We start from the raw sequence: 23,647 nt of genomic DNA on the forward strand, positions 1-23,647 counted from the left end.
AACCCCGTGTTCGCATGTGCGAGAGTGCGGGGCCCAGCACGTACGCACGCACATTTATAAATGTAGTATTTCTTTTGTCTATTTGTCTAGTCAGCTCAAATGGGTAGATTCGTGTTTTGGCTCCTAGAACCAAACCAGACTCTGGCTCACTCTACCTGTGAACTTCTTGGCCTATTTGGGCAAAATGAAGTGGTTTAAATTTCTGAGAACAAATAACTCAGCTCTAGGAAAAGGCCGTGGTTATACAAAACCCACTCATTTCTTTCGGCTTCTGTGGGTTTTGTGTCTCTGTGAAAAGGAACAGCAAGTCAGAGAAGGACAGCGTTCAGCCATGTGTGACTTGTGGCATCTCCCCTTTAGTGCTATCAGAACTGCTTGAACTTGTAAATCCTACAGAGTTAATGCTTCTAAACCACGTTGCCCTTTGTCCGGCAAGCGTGTGGAAAGAGCTGGTATTGGCGTGGAAGAGAAAGCTGACCTTGATTGTATTCTCGTCTCCCTTCTGGGGCAGTGAGATATCACATTATAAAAGGGGCATAGTCAACTCAAGTAGGTCATGGACATGCCATCCTTGTGGACATTTTGTTCTACTTATTCTTTTCCATGCTTCTTGGGTTCTTTCCAAACAGTTAGACCATGGAAAACGGTGTTTTTGGTGCCACCCCCACTTCCGGCAGAGATGCACCGTTCCCAGTGAATTTATTTTCGTTGACTGGAGACAGTGTTTGCACCAGAAACATATATGTATAGAGATGAATAAATCCCTCCTTTATACTTTCCTTCCTTGCCGGACCTTCTTCCTGGTAGACAAGTGTCCTAGCACGGAGTTACAGCTCCAGACTACACCATTTTCAATTGGTTTAAAAGTAGCCCCAAGCTGGTGGTGGTGGCACACACCTTTAACCCCAGCACTTGGGAGGCAGAGGCAGGTGGATCTCTGAGTTTGAGGCCAGTCTGGTCTGTACAACAAGTTCCAGGACAGCTAGAGCTACACAGAGAAACATTGTCTCAAAAAAAAAAAATCAGGAAAAAAGTATACCCAAGCAGAAATCTCACTTTTATGCCCTTTTCCTTTATCAAGAACAAAACGTCCAGAAGTCTTCTCTATCTAGGTCTTTTATTTTGTTTTTAAGATTTTTGTGTGTGTGTTTTAAATGTGTGGTGTGTGTGTGGTGTGGGGGGGTGTATGAGTGGGTGGGGGGTGTTAGGGTGTGAAGATTTTTTTGTGTTTTAAATGTGGGGTGTGCGTGTGTGGTGTGCGTGTGGGGTGCGTGGGTGTGGTATGTATGGTGTGTGTGCAGGAGGGTGTGTGTGTGTGTAGGCATGTGTGGATGTGTGTAGGGGGTATTGGGGTGTGTGTGGGGTGTTGGGGATGAGGTGAGTGGAAGTGGGAATATGGGGGTGGTGTGTGTATGTAGAGCGTGAAAATTGTTCCTTTGAAAAATGTCATAAAAGCTTACTCGGTTGTATTACCACGCTCCTGCACCCACATAATATTTGTGGGGTAATCGTAATTCCTTAACCAAAAGATAAGAACTAAAGTCTGGCAGGGACTGATTGAAGATCAGCACTCACGTACCAGGGAAGCAAGAGGATGTTTCACATTCCTGTGCTTATCTTCACTCTTTATCCTTCCAATTTAGCAAAACCACGGCTGCTTGCCCAGGTCCTAGCTGATCTTGTTAATCTGAACATTTCCTTGTTTAGTTTGTCTGCGTGTTCCTGTACTTCTTTATTTAGTTCTTAATACAAGGTCTTTCTCTGTAACCCAGGAGGGCCTCAAGGTTCCCATTTTCCTGCCTCACCTCTCCGACTGGAATTACAGTTGTGTGTGACTATGCTTGACACTTTATTCTTTGTTTTTCTTAAAGCTTTTACTTTGAGACATCATGGAAATAAACCATACAGGGACACATGGAAAACACATGATCATAGAGTGATGTTAACATGAAGCATCAATGATTGTCAGCTAACAGTGAAGCTGAAGTTCTTTGAGTTTGACATGATCCAGGGGCTGGAAGAACAGATCAGTATTCCTCTCCTTCTTCCTCACCCTCTCCTTCAACAGAATCCACATCAACCTCCTCATAATCCTTCTCCAGGGCAGCCATGTCTTCACAGGCCTCAGAGAACTCCCCCTCCTCCATGCCCTCACCCACATACCATTGCACAAAGGCACGCTTGGCATACATCAGATCAAACTTGTGATCTAGGTGAGCCCAGGCCTCAGTGATGGCTGTGGTGTTGCTCAGCATGCACACAGCTCTCTAAACCTTGGCCAGGTCTCCACCAGGTACTACAGTGGGAGGTTGGTAATTAATGCCAACCTTGAAGCCAGTGGGGCACCAGTCCACAAACTGGATGCTGTGCTTGGTCTTGATGGGGCAATGGCAGCACTGACATCTTTGGGAACCACATCACCATGGTACAGCAGGCAGCAAGCCATGTATTTACCATGGCGAGGGTCACATTTCACCATCTGGTTGGCTGGCTCGAAGCAGGCACTGGTGATCTCTGCTACAGAAAGCTGTTCATGGTAGGCTTTCTCAGCAGAGATGACAGGGGCATATGTGGCCAGAGGGAAGTGGATGCGAGGGTAGGGCACCAGGTTGGTCCGGAATTCTGTCAGGTCAACATTCAGGGCTCCATCAAATCTGAGGGAAGCAGTGATGGAAGACACAATCTGGCTAATAAGGCGGTTAAGGTTATGCTGTGGGACAATGGTCTGTACCCTGTCACTTGTATTTTAAATAAACGCTGATTGGCCAGTAGGCAGGCAGGAAGTAGAGGTGGGGTGACCAGGCAGGAAGTAGAGGTGGGACAATGAGAATTCTGGGAAGAGGGAAGTTTCAGTCTGCAGTTGTCACCCAGACACAGAGGAAGCAAGATGTGACTGCCTTGCTGAAAGAGGTACCAAACCACGTGGCGAACACAGACAAGAATAATGGGTTAATATAATATGTAAGAATTAATTAATAAGAAGCCTGAGCTACTAGGCCAACCAGTTTATGATTAATGTAGACCTCTGTGTATTTCTTTGGGATTGAACAGCTGCAGGATCAGGCAGGACAGGAAACCTCTGTCAACAAGGTTAGTGTAGGTGGGGCACTCAATATCAAGGTTTCTACAACAGATGTCATAGATGGCCCCGTTGTTTACCATTAAGGCACAATTAAAGTGCTCCAGGCAGGGTGGTGTGGGTGGTGAGGATGAAATTGTAGGGCTCAACCACAGTGGTGGAAACCTGGGGGGCTGGGTAGATGGAGAACTCAACAGAACCACTCCAGCAGCAGGGAGGTGAACCCAGAGCCAGTGCCCCCACCAAAGCTGTGGAAAACCAGGAAGCCCTGAAGACCTGTGCACCGGCCAGCCAGTTTGTGAACTCTGTCCAAGACAAGGTCAATGATCTCCTTGCCATTGATGTAGTGGCCACAGGCATAGTTACTGGAGCATCTTTCTTGCCTGTGATGAGCTGCTCAGGGTGGAATAGCTGGCGGTAGGTACCAGTGCAGACTTTATCAATAACCATGGGTTCCAGGTCTATGAACACTGCCAGGGGCACATGCTAGCCAGCGCCTGTCTCACTGAAGAAGGTGCTGAAGGAGTCGTCTCCCCCACAATGGTCTTGTCACTTGGCATCTGGCTGTCAGGCTGGCTGCCATGTTCCAGGCAGTAGAGTTCCCAGCAGGCATTGCTGATCTGGACACGAGCCTGGCCAACGTGGATGGAGATGCACTCATGCATGGTAGCTATGGATTAGAAGGTGAGGGTGACCGAGCAGACACCTGGCCCTGGTTACCGTAGTTCCCGATAGCTAAGAGTCGAGGTAAGTAATGCAGTGAGGCTGATTTTTTATTCTTTTGGTTCCCGAGACTTTAATTTCTTTCCAGTCTGTGTGTCTTAGACGGTAGAAGTGAGAGTTTGGACAAGGAAAGTGAGAACCATACTTTGAGTCTGGAAGTAGACACTGGACATGTAATTTATGCTGCAAATACAATGTTGTAGCTTCAACAGGGTGCTGCAGTGTTGGATTCCCAGTGTTTATTCCACTTTTTCTTTAAAATGTCAGAATTTCCCTTGGCTCCTCCAATAGTGAACTTACTGTGACCTCCTTGGTCAATGATCAACCTAGGCTTCACACTTTTCATTGGAACTCTGACAATCTGACAGTGATCTGAAGGGCAACCGGCTGGAAAACCCATTACCCATACAGCCTCAGCCGGGTCTTTCCCCAGAAATAAAGGACAAGTTTGGGGGTTCAGTTGACAGGGTCACTGATAATTATGAAAAACTCCTGAAAACAGAGTCTCCATCCACCCTGTTTTTGGAAATAGGGTTCCTCATTGCCCCAACACTCACTGCTTATGCCAGCCTGGCTGGCCAGCAAGACCAGGAGATCCCTCTGTTTCAGCTTCCCCAGTGCTGGGGGTATGGACCAACCCGCTCTGATTTTGTTTTTACACATGGGTTCTGGGGACCAAGTCCAGGTCCTCACGCTTGTAGAGTGAGCACCTGGTCAACTGAATAGGCTCCCCTGAATTTTACAACAGCTCAGATGACTAATCTGCAGCCCTAGGAGCTGGCGATGGCAGAGGAGAGCCAAGGTGAAACAGAAAGCGGCACCGGCAATGCCGGAATCGCCAGGGAGAATAGCACAGTGAGTGCAGGGCCTTCCTTAACGTAGGACCAGAAAACCAGATTATGTACTACTCAGGGAGTTAAGAGATGGGTCTCTGGGCAGCCACACTTCCACTCCTCTGTCACTGGGCAAGGAGGGTGGGTCCCTGAAGGGTCAGGATTTAGATGGAATGGAATACTTTCTCATGGTTCTGCCCTGGGCTGCCCAACCGGGCAAGAGCAAAAGTAAGGAAGCCAGATCACCATCGCTGGCTCCTCCAAAACCCTCCATTGACTCCAACTACAAGCAGCCTTTTGATATCTGAACTTCTATACTTTATTATTTTATATCTTACTGGAACTTTTCCTGGCTTAATGGTTCATTTAAAAAAATTGCTTCTCCCTCTGTATTTTTCCTTACTGGAAATATTCTCTGATGGTTTTCTTTCCAATTGTGCAAGCCCCAGCCCAAATCCTCCTCCCTGGAGGGACCCTCTGGTAGCGTTCTGATGTATAGCCTTCCAGACTGCTTCAGTTATTTCCAGTGCTTAACTGAAATAGTAGACTCTGCTACAACTGGAAGAGACCCTAGAGATCATCTTTCTTGCTCCCCATTTATACCTTGCAGGCTTCCATAAGATAAATGTCCCCTGTAAAATCCCACCATAGCGTGGACCTGGCAAAGTTGGGACCTAGAACTTAGTTCCTTACTAAGTCCTTCTCACGGCCGTTATATTCGTAGTCTATTGGATTCCCCAAAGAGCTAGTTTCTGGAAGCTGGATGGAATGGCTCGTGGTAATTTATTTTACAAGGTGGTTATTTTCTAATGGAATGCAATCGCTCATCTAACCAAACAGAAATGCCCGAAGTTCCTTTGGCCAGAGGCTGGTTGCACAGGCCCAGCGTTCTGCCGACTGGAGCAGCACTCTTGTACAAGGTTGTTCTCAAATCTCTCTATCTTACAGAAAGTTTTGCCTCTATTTTTGCCATTCACTCCATGGCTTTGAACACAGTCACAGGTCTCCCTACATTTGATTCTCGTGCTTCTAGAAGGATGGAGCTTAACTCAGCCAGCCTGTTCCCATAGCCGACTCTTTGGATAGCCTCTGAATGTTCCCCATAAAACCTAGGCTTTTCTCCTGGTGCAGGACATTATGTTTTTCACCCATGTACCTTCAGATGAGATTTATAGACTGCTTAGCAAAATCTGACCTACCTTCGGTGTTGAGCCCGGCTGCCTTTTATATTTTTTAAACAGACGCTCCCTAAGGCTTTTACTCCAAGGACAAGTTGTGCTCCCCCTGTACGATGGAAATTGCACATTCTCATGAAACAGCCTACAGAGACCCCCTAGTCTCGTCCCAGCTCCTCTCCAGCCTTTCTCAGAACTCCTTGCTCATCTAACCCACTTGGACACCTCCAGGTTGCAGTTCTTCAGTCTGGCACAGATCTTCAGTCTGTGCTCAAGGTCTAAGATGACTTCACAGTTAGAAGAAACACATTGACTTTGCCTATGGTCAGAGCCTTGGCACAGATCAAGCGAATAGTGAATTTTGGTAAAGTTTGTTTTGTTTTGTTCTGATATATATATATATATATATATATATATATATATATATATATATATATTCTCCATATCCAGGGATCCAAACTGACCAAACTTGAACTTTAAAGGAGGAGCATGTTAAGAATGGGAGCCAAGGAGGCCCACTCTGCAGCTTTGTTTTGCAGTTAGCAGAGCACAGGCAAGCTCTTGTGAGCTTAATGTAGTGTTTGTTGTGTAGGGACTTTTCCTTCATGTCGGCTTCTGCCTGTTTAGTCTCTCTCCTCTTCTCCTTTCTCTCCCCGCTCTCTGTGTCTTGAAACTGCAGAATAGTAGTTTCATGTTTACCTTTCATATCCACTTTGAAAGGATGGGATCTGCTGCTATGAAGAATTCTGTAGCTAGCGCTGCCCTCACGAAGTTCAGGCTCAAGCCTCTGAGTCTTAATCACAAGCAGATGCTGATCAAGAATTCCCCTCTCTGGCTCTTCGGCCTGAGCAATGAGCTGCCTAACTTGGATGCTGCAGGCTTCTTGAAAAACTCCACAGGCTACCTCTCTAGCGGGCTGGTAACATGCAGAAGATTGATATTTCCCAGACCCAAGCAGGACTTTGAAATAATACCTATCCCTTGCAGAGAGCTATTTGTCTTCCCCTCCTCCCAGAAGTGTTTTCTTGTACATGATCTCATTTTATCCTCTAAGTAGTCCTTGGAGTTAATCAGGGAAAGGAGAATGTCCCCCAGGAACCTGAGGTCCTGATGTTAAGTAGCTTGTTCAAGGTCACGTAATTAGCTTGGATCCAGTGTTCTTTCTACCAAAATGACACACCAGTATTGACTTTGTTCTGTGGTAAAGTTGTCCAAGCTGTCTTCAAGAGCTGGATGAATCCAGGCTGCCTGTCTTTTATTTATTGAGCTTAGATTTAAGTTACATTTGTAACATCATTTAGTGTTTTGTGTTTTTCTCCTAAGTCTCAAGCTAAGTTTCTAAGGCAGTGAATCAGGGAACCTAAAATTATTTGGGGGTAGCTTTAGTAGATGCTGATCAGAAGATGAAAGATGTGTCCCCAAATTCAGCATACAAGAAAAAAAAGGGAAAAAATCATGTAATTTCAAAACAAGAGGCCTGTCATTGTTGTAAGAGCCACAGTCTCATTCTCAGCCTTCCGTTTAAGAATGTAAAGCAGCATTGGATGTGCTGGCACACACCTTTAACCCCTGCTCTTCAGAGACAGACAGATCTCTTTGAGTTCGAGACCAGCCCGGTCTACATAGTGAGTTCCAGGCCAAGCAAGACTACATAGTGAGACCTTGTCTCAAAAATAGACCATCGACTAACTAACCAACAATTACCCAAACCAGCAAACAAACAAATGAAAGATCACTTGTATTCCTGGCTCTAGGAAAGTTGAGGCAAGGATACTGTAAGTTTGAGAGCAACCTAGTTCAAGACCAGCCTGGGCTATAGAAGGAAGTCTTGTCAATTCCATAAATTAATTGGATTCAAATTCTTATATATTTTTCCATAGAAGAAATCATATTTTTTTTCTGAAAAACTACCTTGGAGGCAGAAAGTGAAACCCAAGGGGTCTGAGTTTCCTAATGGATGCAGGAGTAAGGACAGAGGGAGTTATAGGCAGACAGGAAGTCTGGGTTGTTTAGGATAAGAGCCGATAGAGGCCTCTCAGTGGTGGGTGACCAGAAAAAGCTGAAGAGTGTAAGCTGAGTACAGAGGTTAAAGATTTTCTTTTAACCTTTACGTTTGTGTGTTTATGTGTGTGTATGTACTTGCATGAATGCATGTCATATGTGTATGTATGTATGCATGTATGTATGTACTTGCATGAATGCTGTGTGTGTGTGTGTGTGTGTGTGTGTGTGTGTGTGTGTGTGTGCCTACAGAGACCAAAAGAACACTTCAAATCTCCTGGATCTGAAATTATAAGTGGTTTTGAGTTGCCCATCACAGTGCTAGGAAGGAAGTTCAAATCCTCTGGACGAGCAGCAAGTGCTCTTAACCAATGATCCATCTCTGCAGACCCCAGATAGGGTTTTAAGAAGCTTGCTCTATGACCATCATATATCCAGCAGAATCCACACTCTGTGTGTTGACCTCCGTTTCTATCGGAGCGAAAGAGGCTGCGCTAGTAGTTCGTTATATGTGTTGCATGCTGAGCACATATGTAGTTTTAGCAGGTTAGCTATTGCCATAATTTTGATGTAAAGTCCGCTAGACTTTTCATCATGGTGACAATGCATAGCACTAACAGCTTAGAGAAGGGTGTGTATTATGGCCCCTAGTTTCAGGGGCTCCAAGTCTTGGTCTGCTTTGCAGCTCCACAGCCCACCATCACGGTGGGAGCACGTGGCGTGGTCTATTCACCTCATACTGCACAAGAAGGAGAGAGATAGAAGATGCCTGGGCCACAGCCATCTTCCTTTCCCTCTTTCTCTCTAGCCCAGTGGTTCCCAGCCTTCCTGAAGCTTCGACCCTTTAATAGTTTTTCATGTTGTGGTGACTCCCCGCAACCATAAAATTATTTTCATTGCTACTTCATAACTGTCATTTTTCTGCTGTTATGAATCATAGTGCAAATACCTGATATGTGACCCCCTAGAGGGGTTGTGCCCCACAGGTTGAGAACCGCTGTGGTCGCCTATAGTATGATGCCACCCAAGGTATGGGGAAATCTTAATGGTTCATTGCAGGAAATGCTGTCACAGACATTCCCAGAGGCACACTTCACTCATCTAGGTACTCACTAATCCAATCAAACCGACGCTTAAAATTAAGCGGCAATGAGAATGTGTCTAAAGGATATTGTAAGAGAATTGTAGCCACCATACCATGCATAAAAACACTCGTTATTCCCTTGGTGAGAGTCTGTGGTGTTTTGAATAAGAATGGTGCCCATAGGTACATATATTTGAATGTTTAGTCACCAGGGATTAGAAGGAATAGGAGGTGTGACTTTGTTTGCAGGAGGTGTGGCTTTTGTTGGAGAAAGCATACTATTGGTGAGTGGGCTTTGAGTTTTCAAAAATCCAAGACAGGCCCAGTGTCACCCTCTCGGCCTGCGGACCAGGATGTAGCTCTCAGCTGCTGCTCCAGGGCCATGCGTATGGCTATGCTCCCCACCATGACGATAATGGACAAGCCTCTGAAACTGTAAACAAGTCCCCAGTTAAATGCTGTCTTTCATAAGGGTTGCCTTGGTCGTGGTGTCTCTGCACAGCAACAGAACAGTGACTAAGAGACAGTCATAGGTGTTGCTAACTTTGCCGTGGCTTACTGTCTACATTTATAACCAAAGGAAATGTCATGGTAGTTTTGTGCAAAAAGGGGTTATTTTCCCAGCGCATGGTCATGCACAGCTAATGTCTACCCAGGGCCCCAGGTTCCACTCATTTGCCCGAGAGTCTTCATTCTCCTCTCACTCCTGACCTCTGCCACGTTAGTCACGGAGCGTTGGACAATAACACTGGAGCCAGTCTCAACTCCTTTTCTGACATAGCGCTTTAGTTTAATTGCTACTAAACCTCAAAGAAGGTGTTCTGGCAAAGACGTTACATTCTAAATGGTGAAATCCAGGAAGAGGGGACTAGGCCAGAAGCCATGGAGTCTGGTTGTTTTCGGATCGGAAAAATGACTCGCTGTTATAGCAAGCTTGCTCTGCTTTTTCTCAGGACTTGAGAAAACTTAGACAGGCTTTTATTTCTACGATAAACCTTTCTCCGTGTTACCCGTCTGGACTAGGGGCCAAGGGTATGACGGTGGGCTCATATATTAAGCCCATTGGAATTATCCTTCAAGGCATATTCTGAGTTTATGACCATAATCAAAGAAATTAGTTTGGCTTTGTTTAGTTGCTGTTTTGTATTCATGAGGATAGTGTGTGGAGAAAATACCTATTTTTACTGTATGCTAAGGTCCAATCAGATCTTGTAATCTGGTGTAATCTGTGTTTCGTTTTCTAAAAATCTCTTACATAGTGCATTCGAGCTACACAGAGGACCAAACCCCGTCATCGAAAGTAGATTTAAGCTGTTAAGTGCTTTGAAGAACACAGTGTTCGAGAGCTGAATACACAGTGCCTCATTCTTTTCTGCGTAATATTTTGTGAGGTTTTGAACAGTGACGAAAATTTCCATGTGGGCTTCTCAACTCAGAACAAGAAATAGAGACTTAAGGTTTGCATTTAAAAGTCCTGAGGTCCTGTTTGTACTCAGGTCGACATGAAGTGCATATGGGAAAAAGTCTACTTTTAATAGAGATCGACTTGAAATGGTCATAGAAAATTTAAGATATCAAGTGAAAAAGAGGTAAAATCAGGGCATTAGCTTGAAAAATAAGTCCAGACTCATTAAAAATTGATGTACTTTACACAAGATGTCGCTTATCACAGCAGGAGTAGCAGGGACATCTGAGAACTCACATCTCGATCCATAAGTAGGTGGCAGAGAAGTCACACGTTGATTTTTTAAAAAAGATTTATTTTAATTTTATGTGTATGAATGTCTTAACCGCTTGTATGTATGTGTACTTGTGCGTGTCTAGTAGCTGTGGAGGCCAGAGTAAGATGTCCAGTCCCCTTGAACTTGAGTTACAGATGGTTGTGGACTGCTACGCTGGTACCGGATGCTGGGAATTGTCAGCTGGACACAATGCGGCATCTCTTGGGAGGTGGGTCTCCGGGCTGAGGTGGGAAGATTTTCCCGTGGTGGATGACATCACACCTTCCACAGGGGATTCTGGACTGTTTTAGGTGTGGAGAGAATGAGTTACTCGCCAGCCTGTATACATTCACTGTTTTCTGATCCTGATCATGGATGTCATGTGTCCAGCTCCCTCAGCTTCCGCTGCTGGGACTTCCAGTTGTACTGGGCTGTGACCTGGAACTGTGGGCTACATAAACGTGTTCTTTCTTAGAGCTGTTTTGTCCAGCTATGTTTTTAACAGCAATTATTTCCATTTTCTGTCCTTTTGCTTCTTATTACAGGATATTTTTGCAAGCTTATACACTCTTTCATAAGATACTTTTCTATGGTTTAGTTGCTGTTTCGATTTCTATTTACCAACATATAAAGTATTTGTACGATGGTATGCGCTCCGTCTACTTGTCTTTTTTTCTTCAGGTTTAGCTGGTAATGTTTGTGTACCTCTAGAATCTTATATTTCTTGTGTGATTTTGTTAAATAACACTCCCTAGTATATGTACCCTGTGAAAACAACTCTATATTCATTGTTGATCATCGTGCTTCTCTCTCTCTCTTGTTTTCAGTCTTGATATTTGTCCGTTGTGGGCAGACGAGCTGGCTTGCTGGCTGGCTTCCTTCCTTTTCTTTTCTCCAATAGTATTGAGGATTGAACCCCACAGAACCCTGTGAATGCTAGCCCAAATATTCTATCACTAATTATACACCCTCATCTCTGGTAAATGGTGATTTTATTATTTTCCCAAATTACTTTAATCATTAAAATTAATATAACAAATGTTTAGATAACCGACTCAGTGGAAAGGATTGTCAGGCAATGAAATGGAAGTGTCAATATACTGTAAAGTAAAAATATAAACCAGATCAGCTGTGTTATTAAACTGCTGCCAAGTCTTCTAGTTTTATAGGGTAGGGTGCTGAAGTCTTAGCTCTTCACTTGCACACAGGCATTCCTAAGGCAGACTTTAAGAATGGGAATCTTAAGATGTCTGATGCGTACCGATTAACTCTTACTCATTAAAAGATGTAAGGCGGCAAATGAGAACACTTGAGACAACACGCATGTGCAAATGAGAACATTGAGACAGCATGCAGACATGCCATTGACAATTATTTTACGGAAGCGAATTTGTTTAAAAAGGCTATGAGTTTTCAGGAAAGAAAAAAATATGTTTAGAAAACATTTATTCATGTTTCAGACACTGTAGGAAACCTGGACACAGTTTCTGTTCCCGAGAAGTCCCCCAAATCTAGTTTGTGTCTTTATCCATTATTTGTATATGCCATATCCCTTTGGATGACTATTGGAAAATAGGCACACATAAAGAGACTGGTACTCAAAGTGACATTTCTGGGAATGAGACTGTCGTTTTAGCTTGCTCTGGAACCCAGCAGCCATCATGATGACCGAAATCGTAAGCCGGAACTCAGCTATGCCAGGAACTACACGTCGAAAGTACCCTCCAGTAGCCAAGTGCCCTGCTGCACAATGGCAGAAAGGTCTGGAAAGTCATAAAAAGTGCAAATGGGTTCCCCAGTTCGTTTCCAAGACAAACCGCCTAATGTGTTGCTGATGAGCTGGTCAGGTGTTCTCTGAGCTGCCCTCTGTGCAGAGCCAGCAAGCATAACATTTTGCTAACCTAGTGACACACAGGGAATTTGTTTTCCATCTCACCGTTCACAGTAACCGCCGAAAACGTCTTTCTCTTCAGCTAGCAGCCTTGACGAACAAACTATTCATTGGGACTTAGCACCCATGGGCAGAAATGCTCGACATTTCTCTCCCTGTTTTTTTACTCTTGATCACGTTTTGTTTTTCAGCAGTTGCTTCCTTTGCAAGAAAGAATTTTCATCTTCGCTTTAACTTTAAATGTTAGTTTGAAGATTCACCCTGGACTTCCCAGAGCCGATACATTAAAAGTTATAATGTTTATATCCATGGTAGCTTAGTGATGTGTGCACATTCTTTTATTTAAGACTTTACGCCCACTTTATAAGATAGAACAGAGCTTTTAGTCATATATGAATGAAGGGCTGTCTGAAGAAATAGTTGCTAAAAATGTTTGAAGCATTTTCAACCCAAGGCTATTCTCTTTCCCCAAATAGGAAAGTGAATTATGAGTTCTTGCTTTTATTCATTTCCTCTTTTATTTTTGAGATCCTAATATAATTGCATCATTTCTCTCCCCCCCCCCCCCCGTCTTCCAGATCCTCACATACACCCCTCCCTGTCTTCCTGGGGCCCATGCCTCCCTCCCCATTAATTGCTATTGCAATGCACACATGTGAATGTATACACATATATATTCCTAGATACACTCTCCTCAATCTGTACAGTGCTGCTCACGGGCACGCCTTCAGGCTGACCATCTGGCTCTGTAGTTGTACTTAAGTACAGTGCAATTTTGGAATTTTTTTTTTAATGATAGTTAACTCAATCCTGTGTGTACAACAAAGCTTAAGACATTTTTCCATTAAAATCTTTACAAAGTACATATGTCATCTTCCATAAAGATGGGTTCTGTTGATTCCAGGTCTAGGGGGGATGGGTGTGAGATAAAAAGCATAAAAGCATAATAACCTGGGGATTCAGGTGTGACTTAGCCCTCCAGAGAGCGCAGATCACCTGGCTATTAAATACATTTATTTCTAGCTTTCCAGGTAGAAGATAGGTAGACATCCAAACTATCTCATCAACTCTGTGTGTTTAAAATTCCTAGTTTCCCTAGTGATTATCTGTGGACACAAGGACCTTGTGTCCTTTACAGCCATTAGGGAAAATATGAGCAGAATTAGGAAAATGTCAATTATTTGACTCACCACTGGATCTGTGGTGTGCCCAACCTATTTGGTAGATGGTAATATTCATTGAGACGAAAGTGGCTGGGAGACGGGGGGTGGTTTTGTGGGAAAAGTCAATAATCTTGCTAATTTTTCTTGCTTAAGAAAGGCCTCCCCTGGCATCAACACTGAGAATCCATACATTTGTTGATTAGTGGCCATAACTCTGTGGTATAACTAGATTATGGACATCGTTCTGGCCTAGAGGAACCTGGCTTCCCTCCAAACCTCGTTGATTCTGCAGTTATTAAACAGTTGCTGTGAACCAAGCATGTGTTAGATGCCAGGGTTAGAAAAATAAACAGTGCGCTATCCCGAGGGACTCACAGTCTGCCAGAGAGAGTCGCGTCGAGGCCACAGAACAGCAAGACTAATGTTGGCAGCAGAGGGTGAAGAGGAAGGTCATAGCAGGTCACATAAAAATGCTGACCCTACACTATGTCTAGAAGGATGAGCAAGAGAAAGTAATGAGAAGATCCTGGCCCCTACTGGAAAACCTATATAAATGGTACAAAAGCACTTCTTTGGACTCCCAGGTATAAATAACAAACCAAAGTGGAGCACACATGCCATCATTATTTATCTGAAGCTCCCTGTCAATTGCCTGAGATATAGAAAAAATAAAGAAGATGAATGAGAAGTGAAGGAAGGGGGGACCTGGTTAGAGACATGGCAGATCAGGGTGGAAATAGAAGAGGCTGTGCCAAGGAACCAGCTGAGGATGGCGAGGCAGCCAGGACAGCCATGTCTGCTCCTAAGGGAAAGGGCCGAGAGCGGCACTAGTGTGGGCTGCAGAATCACAACAGGGAATAGATGGTCAGGCACCCTGGCTCTATTGACACAGGGAGGCAGAGAGGGAGAAAGGAGTAAAAATTCCAAGCAGCTTTTTTTCCTCATTGATATTAGCAAAAGAGTGGAGGCCGGAGCTAAGGAGGCCCAGAGGATGAAATCTGTGGGGATAGACATCGAGATCGTTTCCCAAGACCCAATACCATTTATATTATACCATCTAACAATAAGTCATCTCTGGTGATGTCAGGGAGTCCTCTTCTCCCTGGATGGATCCAAGATAGACCATATTGCCCAATCGTAAACTACAAGTTTACACAAGATTAAAATCCAGAGAAGATACATTCTCGAACTACAGACTGCTGAACTAGAAACTAATGAAAGAAATTTAATTTCCAGTTTAAGAAAGCGTAAAACAACAGACCTCAAAACTACCAATAAAAAATAAAATATGAATTAGAAAATACTTCAAACTGTGCTCTACGTGGTAGTGTACGTGTTCAGGTCCAGTGGGGAAGTCAGCACAGGAGGAGCAATGTTCAAGGCAAGCTTAGTGAGACTCTTTCCAAAAAAGTATTTTGAGTTGATGAAAAAATGAAAATACAACATCAAAATTTACGACCCCCAGCTAAAATGATCTTTGCATGATAGACAAAAGTGATTTGTGTAGTGATATTTCATTGTATTTTAATAGATAAAGCTTGCCTGAAGGTCAGAAGGGCAAAGCTAAACCACTAGAGAGGCCAGGCAGTGGTGGCGCACACTTTTAATGCCAGGATTTGGGAGACGGAGACAGATGAATCTCCTAGTTCAAGGTCCCCTGGGCTATGTGAGATCAACACAGAAACAAATCCAGGTGGTGTTGGCTCACACCTTTAGCCCAGTCCTAGGGAGTCACATGCCTTTAATCCCAGCACTAGAGGGAATATAAAATGAGGGGAGAGAGAGGCTCTGGTTGCTTAGTCTGAGGTCACCCAGGCTTGGTAGAGTTAAGACTTGTCTAATGGCTTGGCTGCTTTGCTTCTCTGGTTTTCAGGTTGAACCCCAACATCTGTCTTTGGATTATTATTATCCATGCTACAGATTTGGGTCAAAATTTTACCAAATAAATAATCAATGGAAAATATAAATCTGAGATATCATTCATCAAGAAAATTAAATTTATTTTATAGCTATATAAGTGATGCAGATACATACAGGGAGAGAGAGAGAGAGAGAGAGAGAGAGAGAAAAGAGAGAGAGCACAAACTGATGACGCTAAGATTTACCAACGGCAAATGAAATAAAGGATTTTCAATGTCATTAAACACTAGGAAATGCAAATTAAGCCCATAATGACATAAAACTTTATGATGCAGATTAAACCTGTAGTGACATAAAACTTTGCACTTGTAAGAACAGGTAAAATTAAGCCAATTAATCCAGCAGTTCCAAGCACTAGTTATGTTGCAAAGCCACCATAATTCTCATGAGTTCCAGACGGAAAGGCAAGCAGCAAGATACACTGGGAAACAGTTTGCGGCTTCTAATGAAGTTAAACGTATTTACTGAAGGATTCAGAAATCCCACTCTTGGGCATTTACTCAAGAGACATGAAGGCAGATGCCCACCAAAAACGTGTCCATGAATATTTATATCAACATAGTTCATAATCATAACCAATTAACCCGGATGCCCTTCAACTAATGAATAAAATATTCGATACTATGGGTTATTCCTCAGTAATTAAAAAGGAAAAACATGGGCAAGTATAAACAGCTTTCTATGTTGACACTGAAGCTACATGGTAGCTTCAGAGATGAAAATGTTGTAAATCAAGGTAGACACTCCTCCCCTTACCAGCTAAGTTGACAATGGTGGTCTCACAGCCCATACACCCCCATTAACGTAAGGATAGCTAGTGGAAAGGGTGGGATCCTGTGTATTGGACTAGAAATGTATATGAAATCTCTGAGGGCGTGCCAGGCATCCCATCCAAGATTTGGATGTCTTTGTCTGTGAAAATTAGGATGTCCCTAACTGCTAGTGGAAGCAGCCTTCCCCTAGCCATCGGAAACAAATGCCCCAGTGAGCGGATTCTACTGGTTGTCATGTTTCCCCATCTTTAGTGAAGGGAAGCTTACTCTGTACCTAAGAGAGTTGTGATGGCCTCCTCTGAGACAACTACCTAGTAAGGCCATGCCTGTAGGCCTCCAGACTCCGCACTTGACTGTGTCTAGACATGGACCTAAAGTCAAGTCCTCACTGGTCCCCCAAATCAAGATATAAAGTATAACCCATAGTGAGGTACAGCACACGCCAAATGAACTCCATAGGTTTTTCTACTTCGTAAAGAAATTGGGAAATTGTGTAGACAAGGATGTTGAAGATGTAGGTTATTAGTAGAAGGCATGAAGTAGGATCAGTTTAAATTTGCTGAAATGAGACTACCAGATCAATTCTGTACTTGCTGTTGTACCCAGGGCAGTTAGACAGGGCACCTGAAGGTGTTTTAGTAAATTGTCTAAAACATAAAGCAAAATGTAGACTGTAGGGATTATTCTAGAAATGCTGGATTTGTGTTGGTGTGGTAGAAAAAGGAATGCAAAGGTTTGGAGAGTTTGGAGAGCTAGACTGTGCTTGCCACATAGCATCCTGGATGCTGAAAGAGTCTAGAATGCATACTTCTGACTGACAAGTGAGAAATAGCGCTGGGGAGAGAGCCCCATGTTCTTGAAGGGTCTGGTGATCCCTCTCTCCTGCAGACTAGACTTGACAGTGGGCTGTGTGGTAACCGAATTGGAAAACAGAAACGCGATGGTAGTAATTAGGTTCTGGGATGGCGGTGACCAAAGTGGTGTCACAAAACCACCAGTGGCAAGGTGGGCGTGGCTACCAAATAGGCAGCGGAGAATCAGAGTGGTCTGACTCACACAGACCTATGGCATTGGCCAGCTACATGGTGTTCCTAGAAGTGAAAGGCTTGACTAAATTAGCACTTGGTTTGCATAAGCTTATGAAGGCTAGGTCAAGTAAACAGAATTTCAACTTGGATCATAAAAACAGAATCGTGGCCCATCAATCTGATTTTTGATAGTTTCTAGATCTGGAACACCTTTAAAATGATTGATGGTCTTTTGACAGGGTATTGCACACTGGGGCAAGGCAAATAAGTAAAATTTAGGGCAAAGAGTTGTGGATGCAGCTCAGTTGGTACAGTGCATGCTAGCCAACCTGATGCCCCAAGTTTGAGCTCCACATCCACATAAACAGGGCATGATGGTTCATGCCTCTAATCCCAACACTCAGGAGATGGGAGTAGGAGACTTCTGAGTAGTTCTGGTTTGAAGCCTATTGGTCAGAATAACTTGTTGGCTATATCTGTTTGCTTGAAATACCTTTTTCCAGCCTTGTATCTTAAGGTGGTGTCTAGGGTTGATGGCAGCGTGTTTCTTGAAGCTAGCAAAAAGATGGATCTTGTTTTCTTCAATTCAGTCTGCTAGTCTGTATCTTTGTATTGAGGAATTGAGATCATTAATAGTAAGAATTACTATTGAAAGAGTTATTATTGTATATTAATTCTTGTCATTTTGTTGTTTTGTGATGTTTCCTTAGACCTCTCTTGATTAACTATTCTGGAGTTGTTTACTTATTCCCTGTGACCTCTTGGGTGTGCTTATCCTTGCTTTCCAACTAAATTATTGCCGCTTCTGCCGTGGAGACTTTTTAAACCCATGCGATCCCATTCATCTGTTCTTACAATCATTATCTGAGCCTTTGGGCTGCTTTTCAGAAAGCCCTGGCTTATGCCTTCACCTTTCAGGGTCTTCTCTGCTTCCCTCCAGCAATATTGAAGGTTCAGAGTTAAACTATACCACAGGCAATAGACTCAATAAACACCTACAGGGTTATTTTATCTAACAGTGCTGGCGTATGCATTTTTATCAGCAGTCCCTGGAAATTTCTCCAAATTGGAATACATTTTGGTCACAAATCAAGTCTTAGCAAATAAATGGACATACTTAACACATACAAACAAATCATAGTTATTTCTTATATATTATAAAATCATAGAAGAATCAAATTAGAAATCAGTAGTAAGAGAAACTGTACAAGTGTGTGGCGACTGAATTATTGAGTTGAGCAAATTTTTAAAATCCCTAGCAGCAAAGTGAAATACAACTTATCAGAGTCTTCAGGATTCTCGAAGGCAGTTCTGAGGGGAAAGCTTACAGCTGCAAGGGCTTAAGACATCAGAGTTGGCCCTGGAGTGCAAAGAGAGAATGGACGGACCTCATGCTTTTAGAAAAGCAAGAAGAAGCCAAACTCGAAAACAGCAAATGGAAACAAATAAGTGTCAGGGCAGAAGTTAATAAGACGAAAATTAAATGAACACTATAAAGAATGAAAGGGTTTGCAGTAGTGTCTTTACCGTATTTTAAATATAGGACCGTGTCGTCTACAAATGGGGCGATTTGACTTCTTCCTCTTCTATTTGTACCCCTTCTATTTGTCACTTGATCCTGCCCCGTTTCTCCAGCTGAAACTTCACGAGCTACATCAGTGTACATACCTCTGCTCTTTGTGTAAGGTGGTGGAGACACAACCAATAGATGAGCTAGTTCTCAGTCTTCAATAGCTCAGCCCTTAAGTGAGGACACAGATGTTAATAGCCAATGACAATATTAACAATTTGATTGTAGTTGTGATTTGAGCTTTTTGACGAAAGTCATATTGGAGAACTTGGCTTTACCTCCAAGAAAATGAGGTCCAAGACGGGATGTCAAAGGCTAACCAGAAAGAAGGGGGCAGGAAAGCCCAGTGGTTAATAAAGGAAGGGCGGGCAGAAAGGACCTGAGCCTGGGAGACTCGGTTTTACCCTAGACAACCCAAGTAGTCCCAGGAGGAGGCTGTGCCACACTCACTGGATTCTGGTGCTTGTGGGCTTAGGGATCCACAGTCTGCAGGCTCACTCACTGCTCTTAGAGACTTCACAGAGACTTGTCGTCTTGTACGACAGACACAGAGACTATTTGCTCTAATTGGAAGCATTTCTTCAGAGCCTAAGGAGGCAAAATAGGTTTATTCCTCACCCACCTTGATTCTCCTTATTCTGACAGGCATCCAGGAAAAAGAAGCCCCTCCACTGACTTACATTTGGGAGCTAAGAATTTAAATATGTGGGATTTAGATGGAGTGAAAGAGTTCAGGCTGAGGGGAAGGAGGGCCCTTGTGGACCACCAGGGACTCTCTTCTGCCTCCAGCTCCATGGCTCATGACTTCTGGGCAGCACCAAACTTCCCTGAGCTTCTGTAGTCTCATTTGTACAGGAAAACAGTTAAATCCACAAAAGAAGCCATGAACCAGATTTACTTTAAAAAAAAAAAAAGTCACAGGTTTGTGGGTTAAAATTCGGGTCTTCTATACGATTCCATTGGTCGACTTCTCTGTTTTTATGCCAGTACCACACTGTTTTCATCACTGTAGCTCTGTAATAGAGTTTGAAGTCAGGGATGGTAATGCCTCCAGACAATCCTTTATTGTATAGGATTGTTTTGGCTATCCTGGGTTTTTTGTTTTTCCATATAAAGTTGATTATTGCCCTCTCAAGATCTGTGAAGAATTTTGATGGGACCTTGATGGGGATTGCATTGAATCTATAAATTGCCTTTGGTAGAATTGCCATTTTTACTATGTTGATCCTCCCAATCCAAGAGCAAGGGTGCTGGCATAACTGGATGTCAACCTGTAGAAGAATGAAAATAGACCCATATCTATCACCATGCACAAAACTCAAGTCCAAATGGATTAAAGACCTCAGTATCAGTCAGAACACATTGAACCTGATAGAAGAGAAAGTGGGAAGTACCCTACAACAGATGGGCACAGGAGATCGCTTCCTATGTGTAACCCCAACAGCACAGACATTAAGGGCAACATTGAATAAATGGGACCAACTAAAACTGAGAAGCTTCTGTAAAGCAAAGGACACTGTCACCAAGACAAAAAGGCAACCTACTGACTGGGAGAGGATCTTCACCAACCCTGCAACAGACAAAGGTCTGATCTCCAAAATATATAGAGAACTCAGGAAACTAGACTTTAAAATGCTAATTAACCCAATTAAAAAATGGGGCACTGAACTGAACAGAGAATTCTCAGCAGAGGAAGTTCAAATGGCCAAAAGACACTTAAGGTCATGCTCAACCTCCTTAGCAATCAGGGAAATGCAAATCAAAACAACTTTGAGATATCATCTTACACCTGTCAGAATGGCTAAAATAAAAAACTCCAATGATAGCCTTTGCTGGAGAGGCTCTGGAGGAAGGAGTACCCTCATCCATTGCTGGTGGGAATGCAATCTTGTGCAACCACTTGGGAAATCTGTGTTTCGGTTTCTCAGGAAATTCGGGATCAACCTACCCCTGGACCCAGCAATACCACTCTTGGGAATATACCCAAGAGATGTCCTATCATATGACAAGAGCATTTGTTCAACTATGTTCATAGCAGTATTATTTGTAATAGCCAGAACCTGGAAACAACCTAGATGCCCTTCAATGGAAGAATGGATGAAGAAAGTGTGGAATATCTACACATTAGAGTACTACGCTGCTGTAAAAAACAATGACTTCTTGAATTTCGCATGCAAATGGATGGAAATAGAAAACACTATCCTGAGTGAGGTAACCCAGACCCAAAAAGAAGAATATGGGATATACTCACTCATAATTGGTTTCTAGCCATAAATAAGGGTCACGGATTCTACAATTGGTGACTCTAAAGAAGCTAAGTAAGAAGGTGAACCAAAGGAAAAACATATAGTTGTCCTCTTGGCTATGGGAAGTAGACAAAATTGCCAGGGAGAAAATTGGGATCTTGGGGGTGGGGTGGGATGGGGGTAAGGGGAGATGGGGAGAGAAAAGGGAGAAGGGGAGGATGGGGGGAACTTGGGGAAAAAGGAGGATTGGGATAAAGGAAGGTTGGATAGGGGAGCACGGAAGCACAATTCTTAGTTAGGGATCCACCTTAGGGTTGGCAAGAGACTTGAACCTAGAGTGGCTCCCAGGTGCCCAAGCCGAGGTCCCCAGTTAGTTCCTTGGGCAGCTGAGGATAGGGAACCTGAAATGACCCTATCCTATAGCAATACTGACGAATATCTTGCATATCATCATAGAACCTTCATCTGGTGATGGATGGAGATAGAGACAGAGACCCACACTGGAGCATCGGACTGAGCTCCCAAGGTCCCAATGAGGAGCAGAAGGAGGGCGAACATGAGCAAAGAAGTCGGGACCACGAGGCGTGCACCCACCCACTGAGACAGTGGAGCTGATCTATTGGGAGCTCACCAAGGCCAGCTGGACTGTGACTGAAAAAGCACGGGATAAAACTGGACTCTCTGAACATTCAACAATGAGGGCTGATGAGAAGCCAAGGACAATGGCATGGGGTTTTGTTCCTACGTAATGTGCTGGCTTTGTGTGAGCCTAGCCAGTTTGGATGTTCACTTTCCTAGAAATGGACGGAGGGGGGAGGACCTAGGACTTACCACAGGGCAGGGAACCCTGACTGCTCTTTGGACTGGAGAGGGTGGGGGAGAGGAGTGGGGGGAGGGGAAGAAGGGTGGGAGGAGGGGGAGGGAAATGGGAGGCTGGGAGGAGGTGGAAACTTGTTTTTTTTTTTTTTTTAGTCCTTTTCTCAATAAAAAAAAAAGTCACACATTGAAGGTGATTAGATCACAAAGCAATGTTTAGGAATGTTCTCAATGACAAACAATTTTATAAAATCAACATGTACCCTGGGTTTCAGGTCTAAAATATTTGGCTGCATTTTGCTAGAGAAGAGAAAAGAAACAAACAAAAAAACTTTTTTTTTTGCCATGGTTTAAAGATATACCATAACAGAAAACCTCAACTTTTAGTTATATCATAGTGCATCTAGGTTACAAAATGATTTATGATGAGGTCTTATGAATGAAGGTCTGCTTGCATGCATGTACAGTACCTTAAGAAGACTTATTGTGCAGGAGAGAGACACCCCCAACTTGTGCTTGCTCAAGAGGTCAGGTCATCTGTGGACACACCCTGGAACACGTACAATTTTGAAATTCCAAGAAGAATTTCAGACATTAAACAATCTTTATTTTTTTTTTTTTTGTTTTTTTGTTTTTGGAGACAGAGTTTCTCTGTGGCTTTGGAGCCTGTCCTGGAACTAGCTCTGTAGACCAGGCTGGTCTCGAACTCACAGAGATCCACCTGCCTCTGCCTCCCGAATGCTGGGATTAAAGGCGTGCGCCACCACTGCCCGGCGAAACAATCTTTATTTCAACTTGTTTTTTTTATCACAAATATGAATCATCATTTTATTTCTTTCAAAATTAACTCCTGGTATTTCTAGTTAACTTTGAGTTATATTGTCAACAGATGACTGATTGAATAAAAGCTCTTCATTTACTGACAATAATGCTTCCTTCTGAATGTCTCTAAACCTTTTCTTTTACAACATGTCTTTATTATAGTGTGGTGTGATGTTTGATGTAGATGAACCAGGTTGATTCTTGAAAAATCTATCAATTTGGAGGTCGAAAGATACCATTAGAGAAGGAAAATGAAAGTGGTCTTTCATTTATCTTATGAGCGTCACAAAGTTTAATTTTTAATTTTATATTTACAAGAGACTATTTTGAAGGATGCTATATGAAATAATACACATGAAGCACCCTGATATTGAGTAGGGTCGTTAGAGAACTGTTATATGTAAATGAACATGGATGAATATTCATATGGATACATAGGAATGCTCCAGTGTTGTTTTTCCCTCCATCATGTGTGAGTGTGTGGAAGGAGCGAGTTTTATAAGAAAGAAGTAAATGGCAAAAACATGCAATGTTTGTCACTGCAAAGCAATGCAAACAGACCGCTGTCCCTAAAGGACAAAATGGAAAGACTGGGCAAACTCAGAGCCTACTATCTTAAGTACATGCCCAGGGTACCAAGGCCCGGGGAGCAGAACTTTGTTTGAGCATCCCTACCTAATCAAGATGTTTCCTTTGTCCAGTTAGAAGCTTTGCTAGATTTCCTTAGACTGCTATGGTAAAATGTGTAGGACTGCCTTTGAAACTGAGAACAGAAAATCCACGGGAAGAATTTGTATGAAGA

At 43.2% G+C, this 23,647-nt stretch overlaps 1 pseudogene; it reads right to left on the minus strand.

The window, feature by feature from the left end:
- Positions 1–2,027: 2,027 nt before the first annotated feature.
- Positions 2,028–3,744, minus strand: LOC121462748 (annotated as a pseudogene).
- Positions 3,745–23,647: the final 19,903 nt, after the last annotated feature.

This window comes from Microtus oregoni, unplaced genomic scaffold (assembly GCF_018167655.1).
Source record: "Microtus oregoni isolate MIOR12 unplaced genomic scaffold, Mior012 000001F_ref0000356, whole genome shotgun sequence".
NCBI lineage: Eukaryota > Metazoa > Chordata > Mammalia > Rodentia > Cricetidae > Microtus > Microtus oregoni.